Source organism: Rana temporaria, chromosome 2 (assembly GCF_905171775.1).
Source record: "Rana temporaria chromosome 2, aRanTem1.1, whole genome shotgun sequence".
Lineage (NCBI taxonomy): Eukaryota > Metazoa > Chordata > Amphibia > Anura > Ranidae > Rana > Rana temporaria.
In genome coordinates, this window is record NC_053490.1 from 531,548,003 (window position 1) to 531,574,123 (window position 26,121).

At 45.0% G+C, this 26,121-nt stretch overlaps 1 protein-coding gene across 3 annotated transcripts in view; it reads left to right on the forward strand.

Annotated features, from left to right (window-relative positions):
- ZBTB20 (zinc finger and BTB domain containing 20) overlaps window positions 1-26,121 on the forward strand; it is a 1,237,294-nt gene that overhangs the window by 1,183,830 nt on the left and 27,343 nt on the right. For all 3 annotated transcript variants that reach the window (XM_040339120.1, XM_040339122.1, XM_040339123.1), the window contains one exon: window positions 15,403-15,504. The gene's annotated coding sequence lies outside the window, so the exon portion shown is untranslated. The remainder of the gene's footprint in view (window positions 1-15,402; window positions 15,505-26,121) is intronic.

Genomic DNA, 26,121 nt, shown 5'->3' on the forward strand with positions numbered 1-26,121 from the left:
TACCTGAATCCACCCCATAGAGTTTAACCATAGATGCAGCTAAAAGCTTATAAACACTGCCATCTACTGGCTCCTGTAGTTGTTGCACAGTCTGCTGCTTCAGTGTTTTTAGATCTTTTAGTCAGTTGTTACTATGATATACTGAAATATAATTACAAGCATTGCATAAGTGTCAAAGGCTTTTTATTGACAATGACATTAAGTTTATGGAAAGAGTCAATATTTGCAGTGTTGACCCTTCTTTTTCAAGACCTCTGCAATTTCCCCCTGGCATGCTGTCAATCAACTTCTGGGCCACATCCTGACTGATGGCCGCCCCCCATTCTTGCATAATCAATGCTTGGAGATTGTCAGGATTTGCAGGGGGAATTTTTGGTTCACCCACCTCTTAAGAATTGACCACAAGTTCTCAATGGGATTGGGTCTAGAGAGGTTTCTGGCTTTGGACCCAAATTTTTTATGTTTTGTTCCCCAAGCCACCTAGTTATCACTTTTGTCTTATAACAAGGTGCTCATCATGCTGGGAAATGCATTGCTCCTCACCAAACTGTTCTTGGATGGTTGGTTGTTCCTCACCAAACTGTTCTTGGATGGTTGGTTGTTCCTCACCAAACTGTTCTTGGATGGTTGGTTGTTCCTCACCAAACTGTTTTTGGATGGTTGGTTGTTCCTCATCAACCTGTTCTTGGATGGTTGGGAGAAGTTGCTCTCGGAGGATGTTTTTGTACCATTCTTTATTCATTTGTTGTGTTCTTAGGTAAAATTGTGAGTGAGCCCCCCACTCCCTTGGCTGAGAAGACCCCACACATGAATGGTCTCAGGATCGTTTACTGTTGGCATGACTCAGGACTGATGCCATACAGTAACACTCACCTCACAGGTTTTTTTTTTGATGCCCCAATCGAAAAAGGGATTCATCAGAGAAAATGGCTTTGCCCCAGTCCTCAGAAGTCCAATCCCTGTACCTTTTGAAGAATATCAGTCTGTCCCTGATGTTTTTTTCCTAGAGAGAAGTGCCTTCTTTGCTGCCCTTCTTGACACCAGGCCATCCTCCAAAAGTCTTCTCCTCACTGTACGTACCAATGTCCTCACACCTGCCTGCTGCCATTACTGAGCAAGCTCTGCACTGGTTGATGCCTCGATCCCGCGGCTAAATTTACTGTAGGAGACGGTCCTGGCGCTTGCTAGACTTTCTTGGGCGCCCTGAAGCCTTCTTTACAACAACTGAACCTCTCTTCTTCAAGTTCTTGATCATTCCATAAATGGTTGATTTATAGACACGTGCACTGCTGAAATATTTGTTTTCGTTTTATTCATTTTATTTATTTATTTTGGATCATTCATTACCATCAATATTCATCATTTCAAAAATATCCGTAACTTCGGATGAATTCAAATTCTTCACAAATGCAGTGGAATTTTCTTTTTTCCGAAGCTCCGTGACCGCGCCCGCGGGACCCGCGGAACCCAATCGCCGCCGGTGTCCCGCGATCGGGTCACAGGAGCTGAAGAACGGGGAGAGGTGAGTGTAAACCTTCCCCGTTCCTCTCTGTGGCTCGTCACTGATCGTCTGTTCCCTGTCATAGGGAACGACGATCAGTGATGTCACATGTCCAGCCACGCCCCCCTACAGTAAGAAACGCACATTAGGTCACACTTAACCCCTACAGCGCCACCTAGTGGTTAACCCCTTCACTGTCAGTGTAATTTTCACAGTAACTAGTGCATTTTTATAGCACTGATCGCTCTAAAAATGACAATGGTCCCAAAAATGTGCCAAAAGTGTCCGATGTGTCCGCCATAATGTCGCAGTCACAATAAAAATCGCTGATCGCCGCCATTACTAGTAAAAAAATAAAAAATTTATAAAAATGCCATAAAACTATACCCTATTTTGTAGACGCTATGGCCCAGATTCACAAAGCACTTACGCCGACGTATAACAAGATACGCCGACGTAAGTGCAAATGTGCGCCGTCATATCTGTGCGCCCACAAACTAAGATGTGCCTAAAAATAGGCTTCATCCCGCCGACGTAACTTGCCTACGCCGGCGTAGGGTGGGTGCACATTTAGGCTGGACGCATGGTGGCGCTCCCATTGATTACCCATCCAAATATGCAAATGAGTGAAATATGGCGATTCACGAACATACGTGCGCCCGACGCAGTGCGCGTAAGTTGTACGTCCGGCGTAAAGTTATTCCACATAAAGGAGGTGTAACTCAGCAGCAGACATACAAAGGTCTGCACCAGGGAACACAAGCCGGCGTATTTAACGTTGGACGTGTCTGGCTGGGCGTAGGTTACGTTCACGCCGTACGCAGTGATCCGGCGTATTTTAGGCAGTTGTTCCGACGTGGTTGTGAGCATGTGCAGGGGAATGCGTCCACGTCTCGGTGCATGCGCAGTTCGTGATACGTATCGGTCTGGCGCTCGGTCCCTCATTTGCATGGCTCACGCCCACTTCCACCTACGCCGGCGTACGCCTTCGAAACCCAGCGCAGCGTTGGGAGCACTGGCTTGGTGAATTCCATGCTTGCCTCTCTGCGCTGCGTTGGCGTAGCGTATATTGTTTGTGCTACGGCGGCGTAATGTGCGCCCGCTCTCTGTCAATCCGGGCCTATAACTAGTGCGCAAACCAATCAATAAACGCTTATTGCAAATTGTTTACCAAAAATATGTAGAAGAATACATATCGGCCTAAACTGAGGAAAAAAATGTATTTTTTATATATTTTTTGGGGATATTTATTAAAGCAAAAAGTAAAAAAGATTGCTTTTTTTTTTTTTAATTGTCACTCTATTTTTGTTAATAGCGCAAAAAATAAAAAACGTAGAGGTGATCAAATACCACCAAAAGAAAATTCTGTTTGTGGGGAAAAAAAGGACGCCAATTTTGTTTGGGAGCCGCGTTGCACGACCGCGCAATTGTCAGTTAAGGCGTCGCAAAAAGGGGCCTGGTCTTTGGCCAGCCAAATGGTCTGGGGCTTAAGTGGTTAAGGCCGAGGTGTGAGCCGACCCTCAGTGACATGAGTGGAGGAATGAGGGACGTTACTGAGACAATTGAGGTTTCTGTTGCTCTTTGATTTCTATTGTCGGTATGAGTGGAGAGGGAGAAGGTATAGAAATACGCTAAGTGTGTCAGTGGGGGAGAGACAGCTGGATTCTGGGATTGCTCTTAAAATAAGTAATTGTGAAATCCAGTCAGGACAAGCACCCCAGAGGAGCAGGGCAATTAGTGACAATGGCATCCCTCCATCATAATGACATAGATTTGGGATTTTGCTAATTAACAGGTAATTAACCAATCGCCATTGATCTCCGCATACAATTCAGCTCGGCCTCGGCGAGAAAAAAACGCACGTTTCAAAAAAAAAAAAAAAGGTTTTTGTGTTTTACCTTCTTTTGCATTGTAAACCGATCTGTGGAATTACCTCTTGACAGACGATGTGAAGCATTTTAACCACTTGAGCTTCAGAAGGTTTTACTTTCCTGTTCATGATCAGGTCTTTTTTTTTGCTATTCGTCACTGCGTTACTTTCACTGGCAGTTGTGCGGTCCTGCAGCGCTGTACTCAAATGAAATTGATATAATTTTTTTTCACTCAAATACAGCTTTCTGTTAGTGGTGTTTGATCACTTTTTTTTTAGTATTATTTAACCACTTCACTACCCGCCCATAGTCAAATCACGTCCACAGAAGGGATCTCCCATCCTGGGTGGACACCATATGACGTCATAGAGTGTCATAGAGCCGGCAGTGACACACCTCGTTTTCCCCCCATCTGGGATTGTGGCTCGAGGGGTATCCATCACCATACCGTTGTTGACAAGCCTTTTACACTATCTCGTTTGTGAGTAGTTTTATGTTTTCTTATTCATTTATTAAACTGTCAAACTGCAATGCACGAGGCTGGTGCGCCTTTCTTTCTCTTCTCTTTGGACGTCATATGACGTCCTGGGCTTCCCGGCCGTCTAGGGGGGCGCGCACCCGCCGCATCGCTCGGGACCCAGTGCGCATGCACGGCAGGCACACCCGCAATTGCCCTTGATCACGAGAGGACCATGGATCTGTGTGTGTAAACACACAGATCCACGTCCTGTCAGCGGTGAGGAGACCGATATGTCTTCCCAGTAGGGATGAGCCAAACTAAACCCCGCCCCCCCCCCCCCCATTCGGTTCGCACCAGAACCTGCGAACAGACCAAAAGTTTGTGTTAACTTTAGAACCCCATTAAAGTCTTTAGGACTCGAACGTTTGAAATCTAAAGTGCTAATTTTAAAGGCTAATATGCAAAAAAAAGTTTTAAAAACTGCAATTTTTTCGGGAGCAGTGATTTTAAATGACTTTTTATCCTTCAGAAATTACAATTTGTGCAGGGACAGTTCTAAGGACGGGAAACAAGCACTGCTTTACAGGCATAGGGGCAGATCCACAGAGAGAGTACGCCGGCGTACTTTAAAAATTTCCTGCGTCGTATTTTTAGTTTGAATCCTCAAACCAAGATACGACGACATCTGGGTTAGATCCGACAGGCCTTCGGATCGTAGATGCAATACTTCGGCGTCCGCTGGGTGGAGTTTGCGTCGTTTTCCGCGTCGGGTATGCAAATTAGCTATTTCCGACGATCCACGAACGTACGCGCGGCCGTCGCATTCTTTTACGTCGTCTCTAGTTGGCTTTTTCCGGCGTATAGTTAAAGCTGGTGTTTTGCGGCGTATAGTTAGACTTGCCATGTTAAGTATGGCCGCCGTTCCCGCGTTTAATTTAAATTTTTTTGCGTAAGTCGTCCGTGAATCGGGATGGACGTAATTCACGTCTATGTTAAAAAAAATGACGTCCTAGCAACGTCATTTAGCGCAATGCACGGCGGTAAATTTAGGGACGGCGCATGCGCAGTTCATTCGGCGCGGGGACGCGCTTCATTTAAATGAAACGCGCCCCCTAATCGCCGATTTGAATTCCGCCGCCAGAGATAGACTACGCCGCCATAACTTACGGCACAAAATCTTTAAGGATTCAAAGATAACACAAGTAAGTTACGGCGGCGTAGTGTATCTCTGATACGCTGCGCCGGGGCAGATCTTTGTGGATCTGCCCCATAGTATACAACCCCCCCCCCCCCCTAGGTACGAAATTTAATTTTATTTCACTTTTTTTTGCATTGATACATGTCCCCTGGGACAGGACCTAGGTCCCCAAAACACTTTTTATGACAATAACTTGCATATTAGCCTTTAAAATTAGCACTTTAGATTTCTCCCATAGACGTTTCTAGGGTGTTCTGCGGCTTTTCGAACTTGCCGCGAACACCCCAAATTGTTCGCTGTTCGGCGAACAGGCAATGTTCGTGTCAAACTCGAAGCTTATCCGTAGTTCCCAGTACAGAGGAACACAGATCGGTCTCCTCCCCCCACAGTTAGAATCACTCCCTAGGGAACATATTTAACCCCTTGATCACCCCCTAGTGTTAACCCCTTCCCTGCCAGTCACATTTACACACTAAGCGCTGTATAAATGTAAATGGTCCCAAAAATGTGTCAAAAGTGTCCGTCACAATGTCACGGTCAGAATAAAAATCGCAGATCGCCGCCATTACTAGAAAAAACAAATTTAAAAAAATGCAATAAATCTATCCCCTATTTTGTAGATGCTATAACTTTTGCGCAAACCAATCAATATACGCTTATTGCGATTTTTTATCAAAAACATGTGGAAAAATACGCATCAGCCTAAACTGAGGAAAAAAATAGTTTAAAAAAAAATTGTGATATTTATTAAATAAAAAAGTAAAAAATATTGTGTTTTTTTTTCAAAATTTTCCCTCTTCTTTGGTTTATAGCGCAAAAAATAAAAACCTGCAGAGGTGATCAAATACCACCAAACTAAAGCTCTATTTGTGGGGAAAAAAACCTATAAAGATTTAATTTGGGTACAGTGTTGTATGACCGCGCAATTGTCATTCAAAGTGCAACAGCGCTAAAAACTAAAAATTGGTCTGGGCAGGAAGGGGGGTGAAAATGCCCGGTATGGAAGTGGATAAACAAGAAAAGACTGAAAATTTTGAAAAATAAATATTTTTTCACTTTCTGCTATAATACATATCCAATAAAAAAAATTAAAAAAATCGATTTTTTTTATTTTTCAGTTATTGCTGGCGAGACCTGTGATCACCATTTAGGCTCGATTCACACCTATGCATGTTGTTTTGAGCGTTGTAGCAGTTTTTTTTGCGGGGGTGCTTGCTGCATTTTTCGGCATGCGTTTTTACCACAATTTTACCGTGATTTGCGTTGTTTTGTTTTTTTTTATAATTTTTTTGTTTTTTAGCCGCCAATCTTTTTTTTTTTTACATTTCCTTTAACCATTTGCTTACTGGGCACATATACCCCCTTCCTGCCCAGGCGGTCGTACGACGTGGCTCCCAAACAAAATTTACATCCTTTTTTTCCCACAAATAGAGCTTTCTTTTGGTGGTATTTGATCACATCTGCGGTTTTTATTTTTTGCGCTATAAACAAAAAAAGAGCGACAATTTTGAAAAAAAAAAACACTGTTTTTTACTTTTTGCTATAATAAAATAAATATCCCAATTGTTTTAAAAAAAAAAACGATTTTTTATCTCATTTAAGGCCAATATGTATTCTTCTACATATTTTTGGTAAAAAAAAAAAAAAAATCGCAATAAGCGTGTAGTGACTGGTTTGCGCAAAAGTTATAGCGCTTACAAAATAGGGGAAATAATTATGAATTTTTTTATTATTATTTTTTTTACTAGTAATGGCGGCGATCTGTGATTTTTATTGGGACTGCGACATTATGGCGGACACTTCGGACACTTTTGACACATTTTTGGGACCATTCACATTTATACAGCGAACAGTGCTATAAATATGCACTGATTACTGTATAAATGTGACGGGCAGGGAAGGGGTTAACACTAGGGGGCGAGGAAGGGGTTAAATGTGTACCCTGGGAGTGATTCTTACTGTGGGGGAAGGGGACTGACTGGGGGGAGGTGACCGATCTGTGTCCCTATGTACCATCGCGGCCGGTAGTATAGTGGTTAAAGTGGAGGTTCACCCAAATAACATTTATATAAGACCAAATTCTTTATACTACCAGCATGTACAGTCGGCACTTATATTTCTTTTTTTTAGGCTGTACATACCTTATAATCTATATTTGCAATCCGGCTTCCGGGTACTTCTCCCCGCGGGGGTAGGCTTTTTCAAGCTGAGCCGCAATGTAATCTGGGCGTTCGCCCAGATGATTGATGTCTATCAGAAAATTTTCCCCCCGGCGGATAAAGCCCCGCCCCCCCGTATTGCGTAGGCGCGTCACAGAGTTTCCGAAAAGAGCCGAACAGGTAAAGCTGCGAGTCGGCTCTAAACCGCGCCTGCGCAGTCAGCTCTTACATAGTTAGTCAGGTTGAAAAAAGACACAAGTCCATCCAGTTCAACCACAAAAAATAAAAAAACAAAATAAAAAACACAGTACAATCCCATACACCCAACTCCATACCCACAGTTGATCCAGAGGAAGGCAAAAAACCCCAGCAGAGCATGATCCAATTTGCTACAGCAGGGGAAAAAATTCCTTCCTGATCCCCCGAGAGGCAATCGGATTTACCCTGGATCAACTTTACCTACAAATCTTAGTACTCAGTTATATTCTGTACATTTAGGAAAGAATCCAGGCCTTTCTTAAAGCAATCTACTGAGCTGGCCAGAACCACCTCTGGAGGGAGTCTGTTCCACATTTTCACAGCTCTTACTGTGAAAAAACCTTTCCGTATTTGGAGGTGAAATCTCTTTTCCTCTAGATGTAAAGAGTGCCCCCTTGTCCTCTGTGATGACCGTAAAGTGAATAACTCAACACCAAGTTCACTGTATGGACCTCTTATATATTTGTACATGTTGATCATATCCCCCCTTATTCTCCTCTTCTCAAGAGTGAATAAATTCAGTTCCTCTAATCTTTCCTCATAGCTGAGCTCCTCCATGCCTCTTATCAGTTTGGTTGCCCTTCTCTGCACTTTCTCCAGTTCTCCGATATCCTTTTTGAGAACTGGAGCCCAAAACTGAACTGCATATTCCAGATGAGGTCTTACTAATGATTTGTACAGGGGGGCAAAATGATATCTGTCTCTGGAGTCCATACCTCTCTTAATACAAGAAAGGACTTTGCTCGCTTTGGAAACCGCAGCTTGGCATTGCATGTTATTATTGAGCTTATGATCAACTAAAACCCCCAGATCCTTCTCCACTACAGATCCCCCCAGTTGTACTCCCCCTAGCATGTATGATGTATGCATATTCTTAGCCCCCAAGTGCATAACTTTACATTTATCTACATTAAACCTCATCTGCCACTTAGTCGCCCAATCAGACAGAGCATTGAGGTCGGCTTGTAAATTGGCGACATCCTGCAAGGACGTTATTCCACTGCATAGCTTGGTGTCATCTGCAAAGACAGAAATGTTACTTTTGATCTCAGACCCAATATCATTTATAAATACACGGCTCCTAGTCGGTGCGCAGGCGCCGTGTAGAGCCGACTCGTCCCTTTACATGTTCGGCTCCTTTCGGAAACTCCGGGGCGGGGCCTTATCCGGGGGGGGGGGGGGATTTTCTGATAGACATCAATCATCTGGGAGCCCAGATTACATTGTGGCTCAGCTTGGAAATGCCTACCCCCGCGGGGAGAAGTAGCCGGATTGCAAATATAGATTATAAGGTATGTACAGCCTAAAAAAAAGAAAAATAAGTGCCGACTGTACATGCTGGTAGTATAAAGAATTTGGTCTTATATAAATGTTATTTGGGCGAACCTCCGCTTTAACAACCATCTATAAACAGGTTAAAAAAAACGCAAATTGCGGCAAAAAACCCGACACTTGCGTTTTGGATGTGGGTCCATTCAATTCTATTACATGCAAAACGCTGCTTTTTGCGGGGGAAAAAAAGTCCCCGAACCTTTCCAAAAACGCAGAGGCACAAAAAAGCATTGATGTGAACATGTTCCATAGGAAACCATGGGCCGGATTCAGGTAGGAGATACGACGGCGTATCTCCAGATACGCCGTCGTATCTCTGAGTTGCGGCGTCGTATCTATGCGCCTGATTCATAGCATCAGTTACGCATTGATTTCCCTAAGATCCGACCGGCGTAAGTGTCTTACACGTCGTATCTTAGGCTGCATATTTACGCTGGCCGCTAGGTGGCGCTTCCGTCAATTTACGCGAGTAATATGATAATTAGTTAGATACGCCGATTCACAAACGTACGTACGCCCGGCGCTATTTTGTCACGTCGTTTACATTAGGCTTTTCCGGCGTAACGTTGCTCCTGCTTCTATGAGGCGTATGCAATGTTAAGTATGGACGTCGTTCCCGCGTCAAATTTTTAATTTTTTACGTCGTTTGCGTAAGTCGTTCGCGAATAGGGCTGGACATAATTTACGTTCACGTCGAAAACAATGACGATTTGCGGCGGAATTTCGTAAAAAACGTCAAATACGTGGGGTCATGTTAAATTTAAATAAATCACGCCCACAACAACCCCATTTGAATTAGGCGGGCTTAAGCCGGCCCACATACGTTACGCCGCCGTAACTTAGGGCGCAGGTTCTTTCTGAATACGGAACTTGCGCCCAAATTTACTGCGGCGTAACGTATCTGAGATACGTTACGCCAGCAGAAAGATCCGCTGATCTTTCTGAATCCAACCCCATGTTTTTTTTGGGGGGGGGGTTTAAACCTATGACCGGTTTTATGATTGCTGTGTTCCATTTGGAGAGTTTTTCCTTCATTTTTTTTATCTTGATGACCAACAAGTAGGAACTCAGAAGACTGAAACTCTTGCCCATTCTTTTAAAAAATAAATAGGTTTTATCTAGAGTTCCCCCTTAATACAATTATCTGGCACTCACAGACTAGGTGACCTGGTGCGAAAATTGATCAAAAATTTTTTAGACGACAAGCCCCCCCTCCCCCCGAAGCTTCTCAAACATCATTTTGCTTGTGAATTTTTCACAAGTCCCGTCAAACCAAAAAAAATAAAATAAAAAAATCAGCCTTTCCATTTTAATCGTTCATTGTCCTGCCTTGTCCCTCGTCGTTTTTATTGTCTTGTGTCCTAGAACATCAAAATAATTTGTTCGGAACAAACAACAACAGTGCCTGTGAATTAGGGACAGTTGGTGCTCGGTTTGTAATTAGAACCAATTAACTGCATTAAACAAAATCTATTCCAGAGCTCAAAAAAGAAAACAATTCCCTTTTACAATCTGCCTGCTTACCGTCGCGCTTTCGGTTCTGCGCTTCTTTGCCATACCAGGAGTGGCAATGGTGTGATTTGTCTGCGATGATATAAGTGCTGCACGGAGTGTGCTTACTTACGGCGGCCACTTTTTTTAACCGCTTAAGACCCGGATCAATATGCAGGGGCCCCTTTTTGCGATTCGGCACTGCGCCGCTTTAACTGACAATTGCGCGGTCGTGCAACGTGGCTCCAAAACAAAATTGGCGTCCTTTTTTTCCCACAAATAGAGCTTTCTTTTGGTGGTATTTGATCACCTCTGCGGTTTTTATTTTTTGCGATATAAACAAAAATTAAGCGACAACTTAAATAGAGGAATCAGGACCTCCTTCCTCCTGCTGGTGACCCCTCTAGTGATATAAAGATCTATATGGAGGAATCAGGACCTCCTTCCTCCTGCTGGTGACCCCTCTAGTGATATGAAGATCTATATAGAGGAATCAGGACCTCTTTCGTCCTGATGATGATCCCTCTAGTGATATAAAGATCTATATAGAGGAATCAGGACCTCCTTCCTCCTGCTGGTGACCCCTCTAGTGATATAAAAATCTATATAGAGGAATCAGGACCTCCTTCCTCCTGCTGGTGATCTCTCTAGTGATATAAAGATCTATATGGAGGAATCAGGACCTCCTTCCTCCTGCTGGTGATCTCTCTAGTGATATAAAGATCTGTATGGAGGAATCAGCACCTCCTTCTTGTTTCTGGTGATCCCTCTAGTGATAATAAAGATCTGTAGAGAGGGATCAGGCTCTTCTTCCTTCTGCTGGTGACCCCTCTGGTGATATAAAGATCTATATGGAGGAATCAGGATCACCTTCTTCTTGCTGGTGATCTCTCTAGTGATATAAAGATCTATATAGAGGGATCAGGACCTCCTTCCTCCTGCTGGTGATCCCTCTAGTGATATAAAGATCTATATAGAGGAATCAGGACCTCCTTCCTCCTGCTGGTGACCCCTCTAGTGATATAAAGATCTATATAGGGGAATCAGGACCTCCTTCTTCCTTCTGGTGATCCCTCTAGTGATATAAAGATCTATATAGAGGAATCAGGACCTCCTTCCTCCTGCTGGTGATCTCTCTAGTGATATACAGATCTATATAGAGGGATGAGGACCTCCTTCCTCCTGCTGGTGATCTCTCTAGTGATATAAAGATCTATATAGAGGAATCAGGACCTCCTTCCTCCTGCTGGTGATCTCTCTAGTGATATACAGATCTATATAGAGGGATGAGGACCTCCTTCCTCCTGCTGGTGATCTCTCTAGTGATATAAAGATCTATATAGAGGAATCAGGACCCCCTTCCTCCTGCTGGTGATCCCTCTAGTGATATAAAGATCTATATAGAGGGATCAGGACCTCTTCCCTCCTGCTGGTGACCCCTCTAGTGAAATAAAGATCTATATAGAGGAATCAGGATCCCCTTCCTCCTGCTGGTGATCCCTCTAGTGATATGAAGATCCATATAGAAGAATCAGGATCTCCTTCCTCCTGCTGGTGATCTCTCTAGTAAAATAAAGATCTATATAGAGGAATCAGGGCCTCCTTCCTCCTGCTGGTGACCCCTCTAGTGATATAAAGATTTATATAGAGGAATCAGGACCTCCTTCCTCCTGCTGGTGATCTCTCTAGTGATATACAGATCTATATAGAGGGATCAGGACCTCCTTCCTCCTGCTGATGCCCACTCTAGTGTTAACTAAAGATCTATATGGAGGAATCAGGACCTCCTTCGTCCTGCTGGTGATCCTCTAGTACACAGGTGTCAAACACAAGGCCCGCGGGTCAAATACGGCCCTCCAGGCCATTTCATGTGGCCCTCGCACCCCTCCAGACCCTATACTTTCTGCTTTCAAGCAATGCATCCATCTTCTTCCCAGCAGCAGCATAAGGAAAGGGGGGTGCACTGTGATGTAAGGGAGAGTGGGGGACTCAACTTCTAATGGTGGGGTGGCTCTTGACATCTAATGTAAGGGGAGGGGATGCGCTGGACATCTAATGTTACGGTTACAACCGGCCCTTTTGAGGGCCATCATAATGCTGATGCGGCCCACCATGAAATTGAGTTAGACACCCCTGCTCTAGTAAAATAAAGATCTAAATGGAGGAATCAGGACCTCCTTCGTCCTGCTGGTGATCCCTCTAGTGGTAACTAGAGATCTATATAGAGTGCACCAAACACAAGGATAACCTAAAAGGAATTGAATCCATAACCCCGGCATTACAAGGCAATAGTGCTCTCCACACCCCCCCATCACGTAACTTGGACAATTATTTATACTCGTTCCTCTCCCAGTCAATGTTTGTTTACCTGTGTTATGACATGACCATTCCCCATCCTGGCAGTATGTGACACCGGTCTGGTAGTTCCCCCTACCTGGAAATGGCTGCCTATTATTAGCCCTTCTCCTAGCGGGGGTTTGTGTAAGACAATTGAAGTTCTGTTTCTTAACAGAGACATGATTCATGCTACTTGTAGTAACACCGAGCACCTCCGAGCAGGACAGAAACCCAACTCAGACAAATGTCTGTGAAATCAATGCCGTCTGTAAAGAAAGCCTCTTGACACCGCATTTTGGCAGTTGTGCGTTCCGGTGAGGAGACGGTGCACAGGTTGGGAAACCATGCGGACTACTGCCTCCCCCCCCCCCTGGGCACTGGCTGCGCAGTGACATTATCTTTGGGGCTCTTGTGGAAGAAGAATCTTGATATTCCAGCTTGTTTATAGTCTAAGGGCTAGAATAAAAAACAAATGCCTATCTTTAGGTGGGCGTAGCGTATCTCATATACGCTACACCGCCGTAACTTTGAGAGACAAGTCCCGTATTCAGAAAGAACTTGCGCCCGAAGTTACGGTGGCGTAGCGTATATGGGCCGGCGTAAGCCCGCCTAATTCAAAATAGGCTGGTAGGGGGCGTGTTGTATGCTAAATAATCGTGACCCCACGTAATTGACGTTACTAACGAACGGCGCATGCGCCGTCCGTGAAAGTATCCCAGTGTGCATGCTCCAAATAATGCCGCAAATAGTCATTGCTTTAGACGTGAACGTAACTTACGCACAGCCCTATTCGCGTACGACCGACGTAAACAACGCAAAATTTGACGCCGGCCCGACGTCCATACTTAAAGCGGAAGTAAACCCATCGATTTAACAGTTTCAAAAAGCAGTTACATTTCTGGCATGCCAAACTGCCAAACCATCCAATGACTGGTGTCATAACTGATCACATGTGCAGCACCATGGCAGTTGAAAATTAAACAGAGGCCAAGATGGCAGCTTCCTTGGCTGAAAATGATAGGTGGGTTTACTTACACTTTAACATTGGCTACGCCTCATATAGCAGGGGTAACTTTACGCCGGAAAAAGCCTTACGTAAACAACGTAAATCAATGCGCCGGGCGGACGTACGTTTCTGAATTGGCGTATCTATCTAATTTGCATGATCTACACGGAAATCTACGGAAGTGCCCCTAGCGGTCAGCGTAAATATGCACCCTAAGATACGACGGCATAGGAGACTTACGCCACTCGTATCTAGGCAACATTGAGGCGTATCCGATTCTATGAATCAGGCGCCGAGATGCGACGGCCCGCATTCAGAGTTACGACGGCGTATCTGGAGATACGCCGACGTAACTCCTTTATGAATCTAGCCCTTAGTCCATAGGGTTCAATATTGCTCTTGCTTGGAAATGTTATACATACACTATATTTTCAAAAGTATTGGGCTACTTTTCTCTACACGCACATGAACTTTAATGCCATCCCAGTCTTAGTCCGTAGGGTTCAATATTGAGTTGTCCCCGCCCTTTGCAGCTATAACAGCTTAAACTCTTCTGGGAAGGCCGTCCACAAGGTTCAGGAGTGTGTCTATGGGAATGTTTGACCATTCTTCCAGAAACGTATTTGTTAGGTCAGGCACTGATGTTGGAGGGAGTCTGGCTCGCAGTCTCCGCTCTAATTTATCCCAAAGGTGTTCTATCGGCTTGAGGTCAGGACTCCGTTGCAGGCCAGTCAAGTTCCTCCACCAACGACTCACTCATCCATGTCTTTATGGACCTTGCTTTGTGCACTGGTGCCCAGTCATGTCACCTCCAGGCAGGGCCGCCATCAGGGGGGTACAGGCATTACACCTGTAAGAGGCCCGATGGTCCCCAGGGGCCCGTCTGTCCCCCCTCCCATTTTTTTTTGCATTACACCTGTAAGGGGGCCCAATGGTCCCCAGGGCCCCTTACAGGCCCCCCTCCTGTTTTGTTTTTTTGCATTACACCTATAAGGAGCTCGATGGTCCCCAGGGCCCCCCCCCCCCCCCTTCGCTTATTATCTTGCATCAGGAGAGAAGAGATTACACTTGTTTTTTTTGCACCCCCCGGTTCTCTGCTCCAGGGGGGCCCTGCCTAAAGCTGTGTAAGGGTCCCCAAAATTTGTGATGGCTGCCCTGCCTCCAGGACTTATCTCCTTAACTTATATGTGACAGGTTTAGTGCACTCTGGAAGGATACACTCTGCCAGTGAGAGGAGAGAAGTGCACACAGAGCAGCTATGCCCACCCCTCCCCTCTTCTGCCCATTCACAGAAGTCTTTGTATTTTGTGAATGAGTTCAGATAATACAAAGGCTTCTGTGAATGGGCAGAAGGAGCTGAGGGCATTACAGTTACAGCAACTCTGTTTTTTGAAGGAACTGAGGCCACAGAGAGCAGGTGTTGGAGCTCCAGAAGTTATCTGAAATAAGATGTGAATAATAGAAATAAGTCTACCAGGTGGAAGGCACCTTTTTAGACTTAACTCGTGGTATGTCTGCAGGTTTTACAAAGTTGCGAAGTTCCTGGATTTCAGCTTGAAAGTTTTGAAGGTCAAGGTTCAGCGTGATAGCCCAGCGACTAGCATTTTCAGAAGCAGGCAATGGCCACCTGTATGTTTTTCTTATGTCTGGTTTTCTTTTAATATTGTGTTTTGTTATTTATCAGTTAATGGGAGACGTTGACATTTTTAATTATGAACTTGCTCTCTCCTTCTTCAGTAAGAACATGTGTATTTTAAATTAATCATCTCCTCTTTTTTTCTTCTTCTAGCCTATATGCTGCCTCTCTTCCTCCCATTCCCAAATGATCATCTGCACTAAACCGGAGACGTGGAGCGAGATACCCGAGGAGTGACGCCATTCTGTAACTACTGTAAGTGTACACCTTTGTGTGATCCTTCCCTCCTGTCTACCACCACATTATATTATGTCTGGTGTCCCAGTTAAGTGTCTGCAAGATTGCACGTGTTCCTCCATATTGAATTATTGGTCTAACCAAAGGGGATATTTGGATAATTGGATATTGTTGTAGTTTTGGTTGTTATTACCACCTCTCCTGTTGTATTTTTTATAATATACCGTATTTATCGGTGTATACCGTGCATACCGTAATCGGTGTATACCGTAAAATCAGGGGGAAATCGTGGGTGCGTGATATACGCCGATCCTCCTCAGAGACAGCCGATCCTCGCTGTCTCTGAGCGCCGCTGACAAAGCCCGACAAAGACCGAGCTGAGTCGAGTGTACTGTGCACTCGGCTAGGCTCGGCTCCACCCGCAACCACGCGAGAGGAGCCGAACACACCGGAAATCCGGCTCTGCACAGCTCGACCGAGGCGCCAAATTCAACGCTGCAACCCCCGGCAGACGGACTCGACGGACACCGACAAGGCTGGACGGACCGGCATACGGACGCGACGGACGGCGCGCAAGGCCTGCAGACGGACGCCGTCAAAAAAAGAGCATAAATTTTGAAAAAAAAAAAGCTATTTTTTTTACTTTTTGCTATAATAAATATCCCCAAAATCTACATATTTTTGCAATAAGCGTATATCGATTGGTTTGCGCAAAAGTTATAGCGTCTACAAAATAGGGGATAGTTTTATGGCATTTTTATTATTATTATTTTCTTTATTAGTAATGGGGGCGATCAGTCAGTTTTTTATCGTGACTGCGACATCAATGGTGGACACATCGGACACTTCTGACGCTATTTTGGGACCATTGTCATTTTTACAGCGATCAGTGCTATACAAATGCATTGATTATGTGTAAATGGCAGTGAAGGGGGTTAACCACTAGGGGGCAATGAAAGGTTTAAGTGTGTCCTAGGGAGTGATTCTAACTGTGGGGGGGCTGGGCTATGAGTGACATGACAGTGATATCTGCTCCCGATGACAGGGAGCAGTAGATCAGTGTCCTGTCACTAGGCAGGGAAATGCCTTGTTTACAAAGGCACCTCCCCGTTCTGCCTCTCCGTGACACGATCGTGGGACACCGGCGGACATCGACGTGCACGGTCACAGGGCAGGGAGAATTAGCAGGGACAGTGGGACCCCGTTTATCAGCAGGTGTGCAGACCCTGAAACTCAAGAACAAAGATCCATCCAATACACCTTCCAAGAGACAGAAAAGAAGCAACCATAGGATGGTTTTAATTCTTTGCCATCTGCCAAAAACTGAAAAGTCTCCTCTGGAAGGCCTGAACTTTACATTTCAGTAAGATTTTATTAGAGTTTGAAACCTAATTCATAATCATTCCACATTTTAAAAGGTCACAATAACCCCATCAACACAGGCTGAAAGTAACAAATGAATAATAATAAATAACAATAATAATGAAAATAATAAAACCCTTTTATTATTATTTATTATTAATTTGTTCCGTTCCATTTGTTCAGATGCGGCATTCGTTTTTTTGGATAATTTGTAACTTCGGATAAATTCGTATTCGTTACGTTCACTAACAGCCAAATTTGAAAGGAAAATCCAATATCTATAATTTAAAAGTTATTATTACTTAGTTATTCTTTCTAATTTTCTGATTTTCTTTCTTATTTTCAAAATTTTGAATTTTTGAATTTACGAATTGCGATCATAACGAATGGACCCCAAAAAAAAAAAAAAAAGACAAATGAAAGGAAATAGAACACATTTTTTGGCAGTGCACATGTCTAAGGCCTCGTACACACGACCGGATCTATCCGCTGGGATTGATCCGCGGATCAGTTCCAGCAGACAAATCCGGTTGTGTGTAGGCCCGAGCGGACATTTTTCGGCGGAGATTTCTCCAGCCGACGGATTTCCAGCGGATAAAAATTTCTTAGCATGCTAAGAAATCTATCCGCTGGAATCCAGTCCAGTGGATTGATCCGGTCGTCTGTACAGACTCACCGGATAAGTCCGTCCGCTCTCCTCCCTCGCATGCGTCGTAATGATTCGACGCATGCGTGGAAGTAATTACCTTCCAGCGTCGCACACGTCGCCGTGTCATCTTCGCGGCGACGGCTCGACACGTCACCGCGGATGGATTCCGCGCGGATTTCGATCTGATGGTGAGTACAGCCATCAGATCGAAATCCGCCAGAGGATTTATCCGCTGGGAACGGTCCGGCGGACCGTTTCCAGTGGATATCTTCTGGTGTGTACAGGGCCTTAGGGATATTCACAATTTTTATGTCCTGCAGCTAAAATACTCTTTGTGCAGGCAGTGCCTATGCAGTTTATCCCCGGGGGGCATTGGGGAGGAGGGTAAATATACACTATATTACCAAAAGTATTGGGACGCCTGCCTTTACACACACACACATGAACTTTATTGGCATCCCAGTCTTGGTCCATAGGGTTCGATATTGAGTTGGCCCCGCCCTTTACAGCTATAACAGCTTCAACTCTTCTGGGAAGGCCGTCCACAAGGTTTAGGAGTGTCTATGGCAGGGGTGTCCAATCTTTTTTCAAAGAGGGCCAGATTTGATAAAGTGAACATGCGTAAGGGCCGACCATTTTGCCTGACATTCTTTAAACCATTAAAATTAAATGCAAATTAACTAATACTCTGTCCAACAAGAATTCTCTTGCCTTTTTAGCTGTGTGTGGTCAAGATTCTAAGGATGATGTTTACAAGGTGTTGAAAACCAAGATAGAACGGGGCGGATTGAATATGATAGAAAGCTGGGAAAGAGAACTGAACCAAACCATATCTAATAAAAAGAAGAGACAGGTTTTTGACTATGTCCATACTACATCGATGGATGCAAAAGTAAAAGAAACCAATTATAAATTACTCACTAGATGGTATTATGTCCCAGTGAAATTACACAGAATGGATAGCGAGGCCTCCCCTCTATGCTGGAGAGAGTGTGGGCTGGAGGGAACCCATGCTCACATATGGTGGCAGTGTCCCTTGATACAGGTATACTGGAGGGAGATATTGGTGTTGATTAAAAAAATAAGCGGATATGAGATAAAGTATGATCCCTGGGAATGTCTGTTTCATGTTACGAGCCTATCCAGGAAAAAGTATAGAGGGTCCCTGGTTTCGTTCTTATTGAACGGAGCCAAGGCACTAATACCTAGGAATTGGAGGAAAAAAGAAGTGCCCACGATAGGAGAATGGCTCCAGGAAATCGACACAATTAGAATGATGGAGGAATTGTGGTCCTTTCAGGTTGAATCCAGGCCGAGATACGAGACGACTTGGAAGGGATGGAGGGAATACAGGGGGTTGGGAGGCGACGGGGTGGGCGGGGGGGAGAGGGGGGAGAGGAATAGAGGGGGAGGGTGGTCGGGACTTATGTGCCCTCCCGCCCCCCCCCCCCCCTTTTATTTTTTTTTATTTTTTCTCTCATTTGCACTATACACAATAAGGGGAATTGTTTCCCCCATAATAATTTCTCTTTTCTTTCACTTTTTATAATATAGGGGACTATGCTCCCCTTCTTACTCATCTTTTTCATTTTTTTTTTTTTTTATCTTTTGTGTCGGTGAGGTGGGCTTTTGCACGTTAATAATATTAAAATAATAATAATATATGCACAATAGGGGGGTTTTTCCCCCTTATATTAAACCTTTTGACTTTTTTTTTTTTTTTTTTTTTTTCCTTCTCCTTTTTTTGGTTAGGAATATGATAGCACCTTATAACGTTAGTAATAATGAGATTATACACAACAGGGGTGAATCTTCACCCGATATTAATTTATTTGATCTTTTTTTTTTTCCTTCACAATGTAGGGAACCGGATTATCCCTCTATTTTAAACCTTGTAAATACACAATAGGGGGATCCATCCCCCCCCCCCCCCCCCCGGGAATAATCGTTTTGGCTCTTTCACTCAATCTTTTTGTTTAATATTTTTTTTTTTTTTTTTTTTGGGTGAGGTGGGTTTTTGCACGTTTATAATATTAAAATAATAATAATATTTGCACAATAGGGGAGATCTTCCCCCATGTATTACATTTTCGACCTTATATTTTTTTTTATTTTTTTTTGTGTTCTTCTTTTCTTCTCTTTCACAAAGTATGGAATTTGGTCTTCCCTCTTTTTTCACTTTGTACATACACAATAGGGAGAATTTACTACTCCTGGATTAAATTTTTTTTTTTATTTTTTTTTTGGTGTCTCTTTTTCCTCTCTCCTCCTCTTTTCTCTCGCCCTGAACCCTCCATCTTTACCCTGCCCCGTCGCCTCCATCCCCCCACCGCTAGGGGGGTTTGAGTTCTGTCCCCAGGGCCCCCCCCCCCCCCAGGGAAACTAAATCTTAAAGGGAAAATTAGACATGGGGCAAGTTTGAAGTGAGTAACCCTGTAGCACTAGTGACAGACAAAGTCTTCTCCTTCTCCTTTTTTCTTTTTTCTTTATGGTATAAGAGGTACCTATTGAGACCACTATGTTGTAAGTCTGTATGTTGATTTTATGTGTATTTATTGTTCTGTCTGGAAAAAAAATCAATAAAAGAAAATTGGAAAAAAAAAAAAGATTCTAAGGATGAGCTCGGGCGTGTTATTTGGATATACCGTATTTATCGGCGTATAACACACACCTTCACTGTAAGAGAGAAGTTTCAGAAAAAAAAAAAAAATTAAATGAAGAATTATGAAGCAAAATAAGGGTCATTGCCCATCAATGCAGCTTAATCAGTGCCCATCTGCAGCCTCACCATTGCCATTAATGCAGCCTCACCATTGCCATGAATGCAGCCTCACCATTGCCATGAATGCAGCCTCACAAGTACCATGAATGCAGTTTCGCCATTTACATGAATGCAGCCTCTGAATGCACGATGCATTCGTTGGGGGCTACAAAAGAGATATATATCCAAATTACCAGTGGGGCCGCATTAAACCGGAACGCGGGCCGCAATTGGCCCCCGGTCCGGACTTTGGACATGCCTGGTCTATGGGAATGTTTGACCATTCTTCCAGAAGCACGTTTGTGAGGTCAGGCTCTGATGTGAACCAGAGGGCCTGGTTCACAGTCTCCACTCAAATTCATCCCAAAGGTGTTCTCTCAGGTTGAAGTCAAGACTCTGTGCAGGTCATTCAAGCTCCTCCACCCCAAACTTGCTCATCCGTGTCTTTATGGACCTTGCTTTATGCACTGGTGTGCAGTCATGTTGGAACAGGAAGGGGTCGTCCCCAAACTGTTCCCACAAAGTTGGGAGCATGAAATTGTCCAAAATGTCTTGGTATATGCTGACGTCTTAAGAGTTGCTTCACTGGAACTAAAGGGTCAAGCCCAACCCCTTAAAAACAACCCACACACCATAATCCCCCCCCCCCCCCCCCCAAATGATTTGGACCAGTAAATGATGAAGAAAGGTCCATAAAGACACGGATGAGTGAGTTTGGGGTGGAGGAACGTAACTGGCCTGCACTGAGTCCTGGTCTCAACCTGATAGAACACCTTTGGGATGAATAATGCTGCGTACCCACTATCGGAAATCCGCCAAGAAAACCGTGGATTTTTTTCCGGCGGAATCTTTGCTCAAACTCGTCTTGCATACACACGGTCACACCAAAATTCTGACTGTCAAGAACGCAGTGACATACAACGTTACGTCGAGCCAAGAAAAATTAAGTTCAGTTCTTTCGAGCATGCCTCGACTTGATTCCGAGCATGCGTGGTTTTTGGTGCGTCGGAATTGCATACAGACAATCAGAATTTCCTCCAAGAACTTTTCTTGTCGGGAAAATATGAGAACCAGCTCTCAAATTTTTCTTGGTGGAAATTCCAACAGAAAAATTTCAGATGGAGCCTACACACGAAGTCGGAATTTCCGACCAAAAGCTCACATCAGACTTTTCTTGTCGGAATTTCCGATCGCGTGTAGAGCTGAGCCTGTGAGCCAGGCCTTCTAGTCCAACATCAGTGCCTGACCTCACAAATGCACTTCTGGAAGAATGGTCAAACACTCCCATAGACACCCTCCTAAACCTTGTGGACAGCCTTCCCAGAAGAGTTGAAGCTGTTAAAGCTGCAAAGGGCGGGGCCAACTCAATATTGAACCCTACGGACTAAGACTGGGATGGCATTAAAGTTCATGTGCGTGTTGAGGCTGGTGTCCCAATACTTTTGATAATATAGTGTATGGGCCAGATCCACGTACATCGGCGCATATATAGACCGGCGTAGCGCATCTCATTTACGCTACGCCGCCGCAACTTAGAGAGGCAATTGCTGTATTCACAAAGCACTTGCGTCCTAAGTTATGGCGGCGTAGCGTAAATGTGCCTGCCTAAGCGCGCCTAATTCAAATTGTGAAGAGGTGGGCGTGTTTTATGCTAATGAATCGTGACCCGACGAGATTGACGTTTTGAACGAACGGCGCATGCGCCGTCCGTGGACGTATCCCAGTGCGCATGCGTCGGATAGAATGCCTAAGATACGTCGAACACTGCCTACGACGTGAACGTAACTTACGCACAGCCCTATTCGCGTACGACTTATGTAAACGTCCTAAAATGATACGCCTGTTCCGACGTCCATACCTTGCATGGGCTGCGCCACCTAGAGACCAGCTTTATCTTTACGCCGGCGTATGTCTTACGTAAACGGCGTAACTAATTGCGACGGGCGTACGTACGTTCGTGAATCGGCGTATCTTGCTCATTTACCTATTCGACGAGGAAATCAACGGAAGCGCCACCTAGCGGCCAGCGTAAATATGCACCCCAAGATACGATGGCATAGGAGACTTACGCCGCTTGTATCTTGGCCAAATCTATACGTAACTGATTCTATGAATCAGGCGCATAGATACGACGGCGGCCATTCGGACTTACGACGGCGTATCTGGAGATACGCCGTCGTAAGTCTTTGTGAATCTGGGCCTATGTGTCTATGGAGGTCTTCAGAGAACTAGCTTGGGCACAGATTCACATTGAGGATGGTTGCTGTGGTCAGACCTTGCAGTAAAGTACGATGTTACATCTAACAGCAGCCTTCATTTTTCTTTTAATGTTTCTACAAGAAGTCCTTGAGAAATGAGGACACCCCACCCCTCCCCCCCTTTTTCCCGTATGTGATAAACATCACTTACATTTGCTTAATCAGTAATGTATGGACTAATTAGATTTTTCCTTGCGTGCCCTTATCTTTGCAGAGTCTGCTCTCAGAACTATATCTAAATTGGTTTCACAATGCCTCGCCTTTTATCTGCGCCCTGGTTAGGCTGTATGGTGCGTAGAGCCGCTTCCTGCCCACCGTCTACCTGGGTCAGATCTCTTCTCCAAGGCGCAGAGCCCACGTTCACCTCTTTCAAAAGATTTCATTTCTATTTTCTCCTTTTCTCTGTAATTACTTGTCTATCTCTAATTTTTCGGATCCTTCACTTTGCTGTGTCCTCTTGGCTCCACCCACTCTTTCCTATTTTACGAACACTGGGGGCTGCACATGCATGGAGTTCACAAAGGGGCTACTTAACAAAATTCCTATTGGAATCACACAAACTTGAACGTAACTGCGGGTCCTGCAGTCTACAGCTTGCAAGCAGCAACAGGTGTGAAACGGCACATTCATTGTGGTCCAAAGGACTTTATGTTAGAGAACCTGTCAGGGCTGCATAGTTTGTAAACTTGCTGTACAGTGGAACCTCGGATTGCGAGTAACGCGGTTAACGAGCGTTTCGCAATACGAGCGCTGTATTTTTAAAAAGATCCTGACTCGGTTTGCGAGTGTTGCCTCGCATAATGAGCAGGATTCAAGCCACGGTGGTGTGCAGTACCGCGTTTGGCCTGAGGTGTGGGGTCGCCGGAGCCGAACAACGCCGATCGGAGAATAAATACTCCGTTCCCGAGCCTTTGCAAGGTTTGCCGAGGTCAACCGAGCTGTCCTTGGGCCTTTTACACGATTAACGTTTTGACTATTTCATTTTTATAGGAGATAGTGCAAGTTTTTTCATTACTGGGTCCCCCCCCCCCTGCCCAATTATGAACTTGAATGTATCTGTGGGTGGAGTGAAACAGCACATACATGGACGACTAAAGAACTTTGTTAGAGAACCTGCCAGACTGTGGCCAGCGGGAGTAGAAAATGTTCTGGTGGAGGTAAACAATGCCTCATCTTTGGTAATAGAGGGAGGAATAGTGTCCCATCGTTGGTATCAGTGGAAGGAATATTGCCTCATCATTGGTGTCAATGGGAGGAATATTGCCCCATCATTGGAGTCAGTGGAAGGAATATTGCCTCATCATTGGTGTCAGTGGAAGGAGCAATGCCCTATCAATTTTATCAGTGGGAGGAATAGTTAGGGTTGCCACCTCATCCCTTTAAACCCGAACACATATGAATTACACAGGTTCTGAGGCTAGTTTAGTGCAGATAAGGCACCAAGTGAGTTTAATTACCACCCTAATCAGCCACAGAACCTGTGTAATTGATATGTGTTCAGTTTCAAAGGGACAAGGTGGCAACCCTAGGAATTATGCCCCATCATTGGTGTTAGTGAAAGGAATAGTGCCCCATCATTGATGTCAGGGGGAGAAATAGTGCCCTGTTTTTGGTATCAGTGGGAGGAATAGTTCCCCGTCATTGGTGTTAGTGTAAGGCATGGGTGCTCAACCTGCGGCCCCTAGCTGTTGTGGAACTACAAGTCCCATCATGCCTCTGCCTTTGGGAGTCATGCTTGTAACTGTCAGCCTTGCAATGCCTCATGGGATTTGTAGTTCTGCAACAGCTGGAGGGCCACAGGTTGAGCACCCATGGTGTAAGGAATAGTACCGCATCATTGGTATCAGTGGGAGGAATAGTGCCCTGTTTTTTGGTATCAATGGGAAGAATCATGCCCCATCATTGATATTATTGGGAGGAATAGTGCCCCATCATTGGGGTCAATTGGAGGACTAGTATACCATCATTGGGGTCAGTTGGAGGAATAGTGCCCCATCATTGATATTATTGGGAGGAATAGTGCCCCATCATTGGGGTCAGTTGGAGGAATAGTGCCCCATCATTGGAGGACTAGTGTACCATCATCGGGGTCAGATGGAGGAATAGTGCCCCTATCAGTGGAAGAAATAGTGCCTCATTGTCGGTGTCAGTGGCAGGAACTATGCCACACTACTATTGCTGACAGTGGGGGGCAACGCCCCAAGGGCCAGATAAAAGCAAGCAAAGGGCCGCGGTTTGGAGAGCACTGCTCTAAAGAAAAAGCTGGAGCTTTATAGTATTATTTGCACACTATAGCACTGGGGTCCTGGGTTCCGTTCCCACCTGCGACACCATTATTTGGCATTGTATGTTCAATGTTGGCTCAACAGTCAAATAGTCTGAGTATGTATGTGTATAAGAAGCGATTGATTGCCTGCTCTTTTGCGGGCCGGCACTGACGGGCATGGCCTTGTGTTCCCAGTACAAATAGCTTCAGATCGGCGCTATATAAAGCGTGCAAAATAAATACATTATAGAGATTCTTCCCTTTACATCGGCAGCCTCAGGTAATCACTATTCAGCAACAACTGGAAGCCCCCGACACCAAACAGCGACCCATCCGAATGTGTTTGATTTGATTACGACGCTCTCGCACAGCCGCTATGCCGTCTTCTCCCCGCACGGCGTGCCACCAGAATAAAAGATTTTATTTGAATGACAAATATCTCCGTAAAAAAAGAAGAAGAGAGGCCAGAGCTGTTTCAAAACAAAGGAAATCCACGGCGCGCCTGGGGTAATAGGAATACATTATTTGGCCTAAGCTCGCCTGCCAGTCTGCGGGGTATTCCCTGTATAGAAAGCCAATCTATAGGATGAGATTCACAGCCGCGTCCCCCAGAAACGTATTAAGCAAATAGATTCATCCTAGCGAAAGGTCAGGCCGATTGTCAGGTGCACGCGGCGCGGGGGCGGCTTATCAGCTGTGCTCCCTACCAACCCCCCCACCGCCATTGATTGAAATAGATTGGGCAAGGCTTGGCTGCTGGGAGACAAATCCACAAAGACGGGGGGCTTCCGTAGACCTCGGGGGGGGGGGGGGGAAGCTGTCGATGGGCTGCTGCTAAATCTAGACGCACTGTCATTGCGCAGACAACTACAGATTTCAATGACTTCTTAAAGGCCAGGCGTCCATGAAACTTGTAGTAAGTCATTGGGGGAAGACGCATTGCTGGGTTGCATTTGAAGCCCAACTTCAGCCCAAAACTTTATTTTTCTGTGCTCCTGTAGGGGAAATTTAACCCCACTTCCTGCTTTAGTGACAGGGCGTCACAAGTTTAGGAAGTGATAGGATATCCCTCTAATGCACGGGTGTCAAACGCACGGCCGCGGGCCGATTCCGGCCCTCCAGGCCATTTAATCTGGCCCTTGCACCTCTCTTGCAGCTGTGACAACCTCCATGTTCCTGCCCCCACCTTGTCTCGCCAGGTGGCTGCAGAGAGGCTCATGTCTCATAACAAGTCTTGCCACTGATTCTCAATGTGATTTAGGTCTGGACTGTGACTGGGCCATTCTAACACATGAATATGCTTTTGATCTAAACCCTTCCATTGTAGCTCTGGCTGTAT